General features: G+C 33.2%; 1 pseudogene; it reads right to left on the minus strand.

Annotated features, from left to right (window-relative positions):
* Positions 1 to 10544: 10544 nt before the first annotated feature.
* LOC149216161 (shaggy-related protein kinase epsilon-like) lies at positions 10545 to 13147 on the minus strand (annotated as a pseudogene).
* Between the last annotated feature and the right edge of the window lie 315 nt (positions 13148 to 13462).

The raw sequence follows: 13462 nt of genomic DNA on the forward strand, positions 1-13462 counted from the left end.
TGGATTCCTTGACTTGTTCTTCTCAAGCTATTAACAAATATATGTAGATGAAGCTTTCATGTTACCGATACATGAAGCTTTTATGATATAAAGAGCTTAAGGAGAAAAGGATGATCAGATGTGACATTAATGAAGTGAAAAACAAAATAATGGACATATTCGATTCAGTATATCGTTGTGCAAATCGCGGGTTGAGTGCTACCACCAACTAAATTTCGGTTGCAATAACACTTTTGATCCCAAATGCTAGAAGTGTAGTAAACTTCCAAAGAAAGATTTAATAAGATGAAAAGTCGAATCTATGTGGAGGGACATGTCCAACATGTGAATCATTGGTGGATCCAAGCTCTTTCCAATAGAATAATATTAATATGAGTTAAAATATACAACCACTTTCTTGATGGCACACGCCTGCGACATACAGAATACGTCATCCGAATTACCAGCACCCATTTTCATAGCAATCTGATCTTTAGATAAGAACCATTGTTGTTGTTGTTATATATGCAGTTATATAAATTTGAAAGGTTTTTTCATTTACTCCATTGCTGTTCAACCAATCGCATGGCACATTCCACCTTCAGAATTTTCTTTTTAACCTATTCATGTAATAGAAACATTATTACACTATCAGTTTCACTATTCGCAAAATCTCTGTGATTCAACATATATATACTAATATATACACCAGAAATATGCAGCCGCAGTAGGAGAGGCATACTTTGAGGTAAGGTTGTTCGAATTCCTTCGAAGACTTAACCCCATTGGCATGTTGTCTAGCACTCATTGGTTAAGTCAATGGGGAGTCAATTCGGTCATGGGTTCTATACATACGAACCCTTACTAAATTCTTTAAACGGAATTATCTTCAAACTGACTTGTCTCGATATACGATCTAGATGGGGTAAAGTTTAAAGGGATTTCTTAACAATATTCCCACAATGTCACAAAATTAAAACCATTATCTTACAATGGCCGCACTTTTTCAAGATGTATAGAAACCACCCATCAATTTTAAATTCTTTGATATAATAATATTTTATATATAGTGGATTAACATATATATGTTATTGATTCCTCAAATAAACCATTTAATATTTGGATTCAACCTTAAGGAATCCTAATTTCCTTGATGGCAAGAAATCAATATTATATTCACATGCTTCGAATTCCTCCTCCAAATTATTTTAAAATTTTAGTTCAATCCTTTATGACTTCTAGGTTATTTTTCTTATAAAATTTTTACAACCAAAACCTTTTAGCAAAACCTTTTATTTGATTAGGACCTAATTTAATACCCTCGTTCCTATTTTATAGAGGTGGATTGGCCCTGTATTTGAACTTAGCTTTGATACCATTTGTAGCATATCTCTTTCGACACCATATTAGAAACCACATACTACTGGTAGATACCTCCTAGACACAATATTAAAATCCACATATTGGGTTTCTTTACTAAATTTAACTTGAAATAAGTTTAGATGTAATAATTATCTAATAACAAAGTTAACACAAGAATTTCTACCCATGCATACATAACATCACATAGGAAGAATCAATCCTAATCATTCAAGATCCTGCATTCGAGTTTCCCTCCTTTCAGGATTTAACACCAACCTCAGTGGAGATAATGACATCAATACTCTGTAACTAGTTTTTACATGTAACATGTTCGTAGTCATATTGTCATAGTCGAAAGTACGACTGACATATAGCTTATGCAATACAAATAATAACTAAAATGATCCTCAATGAAAGAAATTCATCTGATGGTGCATAATTCATAGAGTAGATAACTTGAACCACAGGCTCTATAGTTTCAAACCCTAAAAACAAAATTATTCATCATACATAGTTGTCTCAAACATACTTATTCAAACATCTCATAAGAAAATATAACACATGGAACTCCATCATCTCATAAGCTTACGATTTGAAAACCATAAGTGTAAGGAGTTAACATACAGAGCATCCCATGCCATTGAATCAAACCAGAGTAGAAGGGAGAACATCCCTTGGAAAACGAAGCACCACCACCCAACCTAGAACTAAATCTTCGAGCTCACCCCCGATCCAAGAGTTCTTCCATGGATCAACTACCTATTGTTGATCTCTGCAATGGGTATTTAATACCCTATTTCATGGTATGATTTCCATTAGTGGCATCCCTCTTTTATGGATATTTTTTTTCCATTTGCCTAGGCTTTTCTTAGAAAAGCTCGCCTTTCTCTCTAGTGAGGCTTTTCCTGATAAAAGATTTCCTTTCTCTCCTGCAAAGCTTTTATGTTTTTCTCAATGGATATTTATCTCCAATCCATCCATCTTATCTATAATTTAATCTAGCAGATTTATCATGAAAGAATTATCCCTTCCCATTCACCAATGCGATTTTGCAAGAATCTCATCTCTTGGTGTCTCGCTTTTTCAAGTGATTAATTATTTTATTTATTTCATAAAGTACTTACTTTTCGTGTTAGACACCAGACCTACCTTTTCTCATATTAGGTTATCAAAGTTTTACATACAGGGGAGGGGTGTTATAGAGTGTGAGCTATAAGGATTGGACAACATGCCACTGTAACATTCATAATGTGAGACGTGGAGACATGTTGCGAGCTCTCAGCCATATATACGAAAATAATCATTAAATTAAAACAGAATATCATGTTCAAGTCATAGAGAAGGTCATCAAGTCATGGAAAATAAGTTGAACCCTACTGGGTATGTTACCTACTCGAGGAAAGTTGAATGTTAATTACGTTTATTGATATGAGTCGATAAATATAAGATTCAAATTAACTTTCGTTGATTAACAAGACCATTAAGTTTTTCCTCCCCATCTTTTATTCTAAGCAACCTCATTCAAGTATTGATCATTACATATGCATACATTGTTTATGTCTATCTTTGAAAAACAAGATATCAATTGGCCTTCAATCTTAACCTCACATATAATTCTCATAACACTTTGAACCTCACTATTCCTTAGTGATCCATGCACACAGTAATCATTTACTTCTTCTAAAAATCACTCCATCAAACTTTGCAATGGTCACTATGATATGTGTTTTAACTCCATATATATACAACCTACACTGCATCAAGCGATGTGGACTTTTAGGTCCAAATTAATAGATTTATTTACTACGTTCCAAATCAAGACTTCACATTTACTATTCATACATTATATCCCGAAGGAAAGAATCAACATGGGCATTCAACATGATAAAATTAGACATTTTGGTTTCATTCCTTTGATAACCAAAAAAAACACTAATGCATTCCATACAAATCACAACTTCATATTCAATAGGCAAGCTATCACCCCAATGCTTATGTTGTAAAAAATAGCTAGTATTTCCATATAGCATTATCGTAGTCCTACTGTCGTATTCGAAGGAATTAATGACATATGTTTTATGCAATACGAAACATAGTGAATAATATGTTTCATAACTACAACGAGCCTTAGTGGATATAATTCAAATCACGATGCATAATGCATATCATAGATAACGTAGGGCATAGATAACCTGGGCGCATAGGCTATACGACTACAAACCTTAAAGATATAAAGCAAGTCATAGATTTTTAAGAAACCTCAGTTCAAAATTAACTTGGATTTCAAATTCCTTCCCAAATAAATCGTTTTAAGATTTTGTTGCAACCTTTATGGCTTCTAAGGCCTTAGGCACTAATTTGGAATTCATTGGAATATTTTTCTTATAAAATTTTTATTATCAACCCCTTCATTACAACCTCTTATTTGTTTAGGACCTACAACTTAGTCACATCTTACAAAGGTGGATTGTCCCATAGGTCACGATGTTTCAACTTAGATCTCTGATGTCATTTGTCACGTACCTCCTTGACCTAACCTATCAGTAACCTACTATGTTCCCATTACTAGATTTAACTTCAATTATTTAAGTTTCAGTAGTTGTCACATGTATAATTATTGAATTATCTCATAAACAAAGATAAGACATGCAATTATACCCATAACCTTAAAGGTTTGACAACATAAAGAGTAAGGAGACAACATACAGAAAATATCATGAAATTGAATCAGAACAGAGTAGCGGAAATAATGTCAACTGGAAAATCAAGCATTGCCACCCAATCTAGAACTAAATTCCTCTAGTTCACCCCCTAGCTGGGAGTTTTTGCCATGGATCAATTACCTTTTATTGATCTCATCAATGGATATTTAATGCCCTCTTTCACGATATGGTTTCCTTTAGTGGTGTCCCATTTTTTTTGTATCTTTTTATCCATTTTCGTAGGCTTTTCACAAAAAAACTCGTCTCTCTCTCTCATGATGCTTTTCCTCGTAAAAGCTTTCCTTTCTCTGCCATGAGGATTTTATGTTTTTCTTAAAATTGGCATCTTTCTCCAGCTAAGTAACTTGATGGACCTTTCTCACAATCCATTAATCTTATCTAGAATTGGATCTAGAAGTCTTATCATGAAAAAGTTATCCATTCTCGTTCACCAATGGGATTTCATATGGCAAGAATCACATCTCTCCGTGTTTCGTTTTCCGACTGATTAAATTATTATTATTGTTTATTTAATAATAAAGTATTTACTTTCATTGTTATACCTCAGACTTAACTTTTCTTAGTTTAGATCAACAGAGTGTTACATACAAGGAAGGGGAGTTACAATAATAGTGTAAATAATAAAATAAGAGTTATGAATTTTTAGAAGAAAAGAAGGAAAACTATTTCATTTTATTGTATTTCCGATTTATTTTCTTATAATTTACTCAAATTTTAAGTGTATAGACCAATTCCATGTTGAATGAAATTCCATATGCAATGAAAACCCATTTTGCATATTTTTTAGTAGATCCAGAGTGAAAAAAATTAAAAATACATGTAAAAACATGTTTTATGTGTTTCTACATGAATTTTCATTTTTTCCATTTTGAGCCTACTCAAAAGTATCAACAGTATATACTCACTGGATGCAAAATTGATTACTTATCCAACGGATATCTAAACTTGATATTTGAGTAAATGTATAAAAAACAAGAAATAATATAATAAAAAGAAATAGTTTCCTTTTTTCTAAAAAAAAATATCTACCCTTAAAATAACATCATCAACTTAAATTTTTTTAATTCTTTCAAAGTTGATTTTTTAAAAATGTTTTTTCATTTTTAAATCTAGCTTAACATGAATCTCCCTATACTCAATTATCATTATTACTAATAATACTCGCATCCTTTACCTTTAATAATCTTTTTATATCCATCCGATCTATAACCGATTGACTAGTCACAATTACATATGGTGAAGTATATGCTCTTTGTATTAATAAAATATTTGATATAACGAGGGTAAAGTAAAATTAATAAATGAATAAAACGGAAATCTTAATGAAAGATCTTCACGGTTAATATACTTTCCCTTGAAATGAAAACAACATTAATTAATAGATTTTAAATACACATAACTCCGTCAATTATTAAACGAGACCAAATAAATATACACGTGATTCTTGGATTCAAACTTTTTCCTTAATCTCATGAAATATGAGTAAACAAAAACCGAAATCGATAAAATCAGTTTTCTTGATATCTCAAGCTATGAACAAACCCCACTTGAAATATAATTCAAGATATATAGTTGTAGAAGTTATTACCCTTTCACAGAATTCATGTTCCATTTCGTCCCAAATATTTGGTTGGGTTGTTATATATATGGTAAGACCATTTTTCAGGCATATTCATTGCATGTTCCTAACCATTAAGGGCAAAAGAGTACAAAATCGTTTAAATGGATGGTGTATATATTAATCACAATTAGCAATGATAACGTTGTTATATATACGTGGGGATGGTAACACCATATTTCAGGCATATTCATTACATGTTCCTAACCAGTAAGGACAAAAGAGTACAAAATCATTTAAATGGATGGTGTATATAATCATCACAATTACAAATGATAACATTATTGATCGTTGTTATATATTTTAGTGGTCATACTTTTAATACATTAAATCAAATTCTATATTTAACCAAATTATATATGTATATTTATAATAATAGGAGTTGAGCTATGTAAAACTTTAAATGGAATCATTTTGTTTTATAAATATTATAAATATGTTTGGATGAATATATGGTGCAAAGCATAAAGTTAAAATTTTATTAGGGAATGGAAAGGCAGGTAGATATTGTAAATATATTTTTTATGTGGTTTATTTGTTATGATGTATTTTTATGTTATATTAGTATAGATTTATTTTAAGTATAAATTTAATTTGTGTAGAGATTAAATTTTTTCATATAATTTTTTATTAGTGTAAAATATAATGTGTAATTTCTTCACATGTAAAATTTTTTAGAGTACAAAATATAATGAGTAATTTTTCATTATTTAAATTGTATTTTTGAATGCTATATAGAATATATAGATCGCGAAGCTAAGACACCAATGTCCCAAGAACCAGAAGGGATGAAGGAGATGCAAGACAAAGGAAGTTGGAAGACCGTAGAGAAAAGAAAGAAAGCTACAACACCAATCTCGCCAAGAAAGACGAGGAGCCAGACAAGTAAAAATTAAGAAAATTGTAGGTCCGATAGACCAATTTGGTCTCAGTGGATGTTAACCATCATCATCATCACCATCATATAAGGTCAAATAATTGTTTTATACATTAAAAAAATTCACGATATATACATAATGTTTTTAAAATTATATATAATATATAGATAATTGACATTATATATATATATATATATATATATATATATATATATATATATATATATATATATTTAAGTATATGTCAATATTAATTCATATTAAAACATTTTATTGATAACCCATATAGAATATTTTTTATATTCAGCATTAAAATGATGCAGGAGCATCAAGGCCTTTTTCTCCATTTGTAAATATGGGGTGTGATAATATTAATTTGTAAATATGGGGTGTGATGATTTTTAATATTTTATTAATTAATTTGAATTGAATAGGAGAAGGTGAGGATTTATGTAAATATCTTTTTATTAATAAAAGGATATGAGGAAATTTAATAAATTGAAGGATTTTAGGGATAAAAACCTATCCTTTAGGGATGTTGAGAAATTTAGGGGTTTGTTGAGGATTTTAAGAGATTGAGTATTTAATTAAATGATTTTTTTTAAATTGTATAAATAGGAGGACTTTTTGTGAGAAAAGGACATGGAGATTGTGAGAAAAGTGATAGGCAAGGAAAATTTTAAGGATGGAAAATTTTCTTCAAGTTTAAAACATTGGCGAATCTCACTAATCCCTAATATGCAAATTATAAATGTTTATTGATATATTTGTAAAATTAATCAAATTTATAATTATTTTATATATAGTCTCTCTATAATGTTGGCGATTTTTAAGGTAAAATAATTTTATATTCTATTTGGGCGAATCGTCTTTTATAAAATTGGAAATTGGCGAATATTTTTTGTGGAAAAATCATGAAAAATTAGCCCACTGGGCGAACATTAGCCCCTAAAATTTTCCATGGTGAGAGGAGTAGAGAGCTGGTTGGGTACAACCAAGGCTGTGAGCCTTTGGTAAATTGTAAGGGCCATCATTCTGGAAAATCAGGCCAAGGAGGAAGAATGTTGTTGTGAGTATTGTGTATTAATGAAGAATTTAATTTTCTAGTGTTTATGCCATTATTGAGTTCAGGTAGAATTGATTGGATAATTTAATATCATAATGAATTGATTCTAAGAAAGGAAATATTATGTGTAAAGTATTGTGAATCGAATTTATGTGTTCGATGTGTGGAAGGAAGGTTCGATTCTTCTTATTTTCTGAGATTATTGTGTTATGGAGGAATCTGGATTGTTAATCTCTATGGAGCTTTATTGACTCATAAAATTTCGATGAAACTCTATATGTATTGAATTCTGGCCTTTTGGGAATGTAATTGCTATTATCTGTGTCCGGTGATACGGGATGGTATCAATTGTGTTAATCGATATCGGATTGTATATGAGAGCGACATTCCTGAATTTAGAATATGTTTAAACCTGTCTGAAGAGTTTAAATGGAGAAACGAATAGAATTGATGATGCTAAGGAGCGCAGTCTTATAGTTGTGAAACCCATATAATGTCGTGGAATTTCTGTTTGAAACCACGGAGGGCAATTGTGAAATCGAATGCGACACAGTTCAATTTGAAATCACAGTTGGTTGTTTTCCTGAAATGGAATGTTGATGGGCGTTGAAGTTAAGGGCAAACTGTATGACATAGACATGGTAAAATGGTGGTATCATGGACGCAGAGTCACGATGTTGTGAATTGAGTCAGAGTTGATGCAGAGTTATATTGGTTATAGAAATGGAGAAAATCTCATGCTAAGAACCAGCAACTGGAGCGGATCTATGTGAGATTCGTTGGTTTATTAAACGCTGAGCATGCAGAGTTATGTTGTTGGATGTTAAATTGAATAGTTAAACCAGTGGTATCGCCTCACTTGTAAATGGTAAGTTGAATTTATACGTGTTAATTGCTGGGTTCATTGAATTGGGTCTTGAAATCCAAAGCTTATTAAATATTCATAACATTGATTTGGGATGGATATATGTTATGATGTGAATGGGGAGCTGTGGCTCATTTAGATAAATTTTATGAAGCTGGTTTGAATTACATGGGATGGGGCGGAGACCTTTTAAATTAAATGAAAGCATTCATGTCAGATTTTAAATGGTTCTATGATCATTGTTAAGTAATAAAGTTTCCACCAAAGAATTGAAACCTGAGTTGTTGAATGCCCATTGAAAAAAAACTTCCTCATGAGTTGAAATTGCCAGTGAGTGGATTTACTTGGCACGAAATGGGCAACCGAAGTAGACCATCAGTTACATGGCAAAACGTGTAGTTGGCACTGGTTCATTCGGAATTGTGTTCCAGGCAAAGTGTCTAGAAACTGGTGAACATGTTGCCATAAAGAAAGTGCTGCAGGACAAAAGATACAAAAACAGAAAACTGTAAGTTATGCGCATGCTTGACCATCCTAATATAGTTTAATTTAAGCATTGTTTCTTTTCAATGACTGATAACGATGAGCTTTACCTTAATCTTGTCCCCATGTAAGAAAATTCATGACCACCTGGTCATAAGTCTGGATATCTCCTCCTGGATCCCAAATTTTATTTTGTAATCCTTCCGTGCTTGTCGATTGCTTCACTGCTGTTGTCTTCCAGGTTTCCATATTTTGTGCTGTAGTGCTCCACTTGCTCTGCTCTTGCAATCTTTCACTGTCATTCTCTTGTTGTCGCTCCTTTTCTTTCTTTCGGCTGTCTTTCTCTGGGATGTTTTTATCATTAACCTCCTTATCAACTCAATTTCTCTGTCCAGTATGTCCTCTGTTTGCTGATTGTTTCCATCCCTTGATTGCTGAATTCTCATTCTTGCTTGCTCTTCACTTGTTTTGATCACCTTTTCTGCTGCTGCTACTATAAATGTTGCATCACATGTTGCTCTAGCTGTCACTATGAATGTTGCGGCCTCCCAATCTTCCTTTCCCTCTGCAACATTCCTTTGCTCGTCACCTGCAATTTCATCTTGATTATCATTTATGACAACTGCTTTTTCATCCTTCGTCAGCAATCTATCCTGGACATTCATCCTCTGTTCTTCCAATTTACTCCTTTGAAAATCCATTTCTCTATATAACTCAATGATTTTACTTGGAGTGGACTTTGGAAATTTTACACCATCTTCTATTTCCTCACATGGTCTTTCTTGTGCTAAATCTTCCTTAACATCCTTCAGTAGATGTTCTTCTTCTTCTTCCAAACCTGCAATCACACACAAATCATTAGTTTTAAAATCACAAGACCTTACGGTCTTGTTTAAGGCTTCAGTCATCAAATCTTTCGACTGCTTCGAATCATTCATATGATTCAACTCCTCTAGCTCTTCATCACTTTCAAAAAGTAATGGTCCATTCTCAGGGTAACATATAGAAACTTCAACATCTTCTTCAGCATCTTCCTTTTGCTATAGCTCAACTGTTTCAAGCTTCTCTATCCTCTATCTGGCATCAATAACCTGTTCAAGTTCCGTTAGTTCCTTTATCAACTGCATATTTACCTGATGATTCCACTTCTCTTGTAGTCTCTGCCATCTCAACTTCTTTCTCATGACATAACCACGCTTCTGGTATTCCTCATTTCTTTTCAACATCTCCATTAATACCTCAAGCTGAACTGCTATCTCAGCCTTCTCCCTCTCATATTCCTCTTTTCTTAACTTTCTCTGTATGCCAATTGCCTTGGCATCCTTCTCCTTTTGTCCTCTGTTGTGGTTTATTTCAGAACCTTTGTGACGACTGTCACTACTCATCATCCTTTCCATGTTTATGAGTTCCTCACTCACTTTACTATGAGTTCTACTAAAGCCTCTTCAGCAACAAGTCCTATCTTGCCGCCACTTACCTCACCAAGCCCTCCTCACTCGGTCTTTTGGCAAGCAATTGGTTCTCTATCTCCAGAACCTCCTTTGAGCACTTTTCTTTGCTCTTCCTGGCTTCAACTCATCTGCCTGTTCACAACTGTCTTCCTTATCCAATCTCTATTGGATTTCCTCAAGGTTCTGCCACACCTATGCTTTCACCAGTTTTCTGTTAGCAATTTTAAACATGTCTTCTAGGGATTTTCCTTTTGGGAGTTGCAAAAGTACTTCTGCTTTAATGCAAAGACTACAATTTTCAAATTGAAATAAACCCAGATCACCTTACCTTCCAGATTTCAGTCTGATCTTGCCTTTTCGTTTACCTGTACTTCAATCTCATCACTCCTGCAGTTTTGTCCAGCAAATCTTTATGCTTCCTCTGCAAAATTTCACTGTCAATCAGATTTTAAAATCTGATCCTCTCTTCCAACCTTCTGGCTTGATCTGTCAAACTTTAGCTGTCAGCAATAATTCCTTCTTTGCTGAGTTTCTTCTTTGCTGCAACCATCAATCCTCAATCTGTTTCTTGTCAGTAAAACCCAAATCAAAATTAACCAAACACAATACCTGCATGACTCTTCATTCCTTCAGCTGTACTCTGGTTGCTTGTCTTTCATTTTAGAATCTGATCTCTTTTTCCTTCATGCACATCTGCTACTTCATAATTCATCACACATTCAGAAATACATTCTAGTTCAACAAACCTTCTGTCTTCATTTAGAAAAAAAACAAACATTCTTTTTAACAGAGCCAAGCTCTGATACCAAAAATGACGCAGGGATATTCCTGCGAACCCAGAATCATACTCATTTTCAATCGGACTGATAGCACTTGCACCAAAACTGAGTTCCCTTTCATTAACACTTTGGCACCGCAAAAATCGCAGAGCTTTAACTGATGTGTGTGTGGATTCACCAGGAGATTTTGTGGTTTTATATCATGATGACAAACACCAACAGCACCGTGAATGTAAGCTAGAGAACGACATATCTGGTATGCATACAATTTAACATATAATAATGGCATCCATTGGTTCACCCTATTATAGTGCTTAGAAATTCGGTAAACTGTCTCAGGGACATACTCCAGTACAAGATTAAGGTAAAGCTCATCGTTATCAGTCATTGAAAAGAAACAATGCTTAAATTAAACTATATTAGGATGGTCAAGCATGCGCATAACTTACAGTTTTCTATTTTTGTATCTTTTGTCCTGCAGCACTTTCTTTATGGCAACATGTTCACCAGTTTCTAGACACTTTGCCTGGAACACAATTATGAATGAACCAGTTCCAACTACCCGTTCTGACATGTAACTGATGGTCTGCTTCGGTTGCCCATTTCGTGCCAAGTAAATCCACTCACTGGCAATTTCAACTCATGCGGAAGTTTTTTTTTAATGGGCATTCAACAACTCAGGTTTCAATTCTCTGGTGGAAACTTTATTACTTAACAATGATCATAGAACCATTTAAAATCCGATATGAATGGTTTCATTTAATTTAAAAGGTCTCCGCCCCATCCCATGGAATTCAAACCAACTTCATAAAATTTATCTAAATGAGCCACAACACCCCATTCACATCATAACATATATCCATCCCAAATCAAAGTTATGAATATTTAATAAGCTTTGGATTTCAAGACCCAATTCAATGAACCCAGCAATTAACACGTAGAAATTCAACTTACCATTTACAAGTGAGGCAATACCACTGGTTTAACTATTCAATTTAACATCCAACAACATAACTCTGGATGCTCAGCGTTTAATAAACCAATGAATCTCACATAGATCCGCTCCAGTTGCTGGTTCTTAGCATGAGATTTTCTCCATTTCTATAACCAATATAACTCTGCATCAACTTTGACTCAATTCACAACATCGTGATTCTGCGTCCATGATACCACCATTTTACCATGTCTATGTCATACAGTTTGCCCTTAACTTCAACGCCCATCAGCATTCCATTTCACGAAAACAACCAACTGTGATTTCAAATTGAACTGTGTCGTATTCGATTTCACAATTGCCCTCCGTGGTTTCAAACAGAAATTCCACGGCATTATATGGGTTTCACAACTATAAGACTGCGCTCCTTAGCATCATCAATTCTATTTGTTTCTCCATTTAAACTCTTCAGACAGGTTTAAACATATTCTAAATTCAGGATTGTGGCTCTCATATACAATCCGATATCGATTAACACAATTGATACCATCCCATATCATCGGACACAAATAATAGCAATTACATTCCCAAAAGGCCAGAATTCAATACATATAGAGTTTCATCGAAATTTTATGAGTCAATAAAGCTCCACAGAGATTAACAATCCAGATTCCTCCATAACACAATAATCTCATAAAATAAGAAGAATCGAACCTTCCTTCCACACATCGAACACATAAATTCGATTCACAATGCTTTACACAGAATATTTCCTTTCTTAGAATCGATTCATTCTGATATTAAATTATCCAATCAATTCTACCTGAACCCAATAATGGCATAAACTCCAGAAAATTAAATTCTTCATTAATACACAATACTCACAACAACATTCTTCCTCCTTGGCCTGATTTTCCAGATTGATGGCCCTTACAATTTACCAAAGGCTCACAGCCTTGGTTGTACCCAACCATCTCTCTACTCCTCTCACTTTTCTCACAATCTCCATGTCCTTTTCTCACAAAAAGTCCTCCTATTTATACAATTAAAAAAAATCATTTAATTAAATACTCAATCTCTTAAAATCCTCAGCAAACCCCTAAATTTCTCAACATCCCTAAAGGATAGGTTTTTATCCCTAAAATCCTTCAATTTATTAAATTTCCTCATATCCTTTTATTAATAAAAAGATATTTACATAAATCCTCACCTTCTCCTATTTAATTCAAATTAATTAATAAAATATTAAAAATCATCACACCCCATATTTACAAATGGAGAAAAAGGTCTTGATGCTCCTGCATCATAAAAGATTTTATTTTAA

The sequence above is a fragment of the Pinus tabuliformis genome, chromosome 1_1 (genome assembly GCF_031772625.1).
Source record: "Pinus tabuliformis cultivar Carrire ecotype Pingquan chromosome 1_1, CPIR1, whole genome shotgun sequence".
NCBI classification, from domain to species: domain Eukaryota; kingdom Viridiplantae; phylum Streptophyta; class Pinopsida; order Pinales; family Pinaceae; genus Pinus; species Pinus tabuliformis.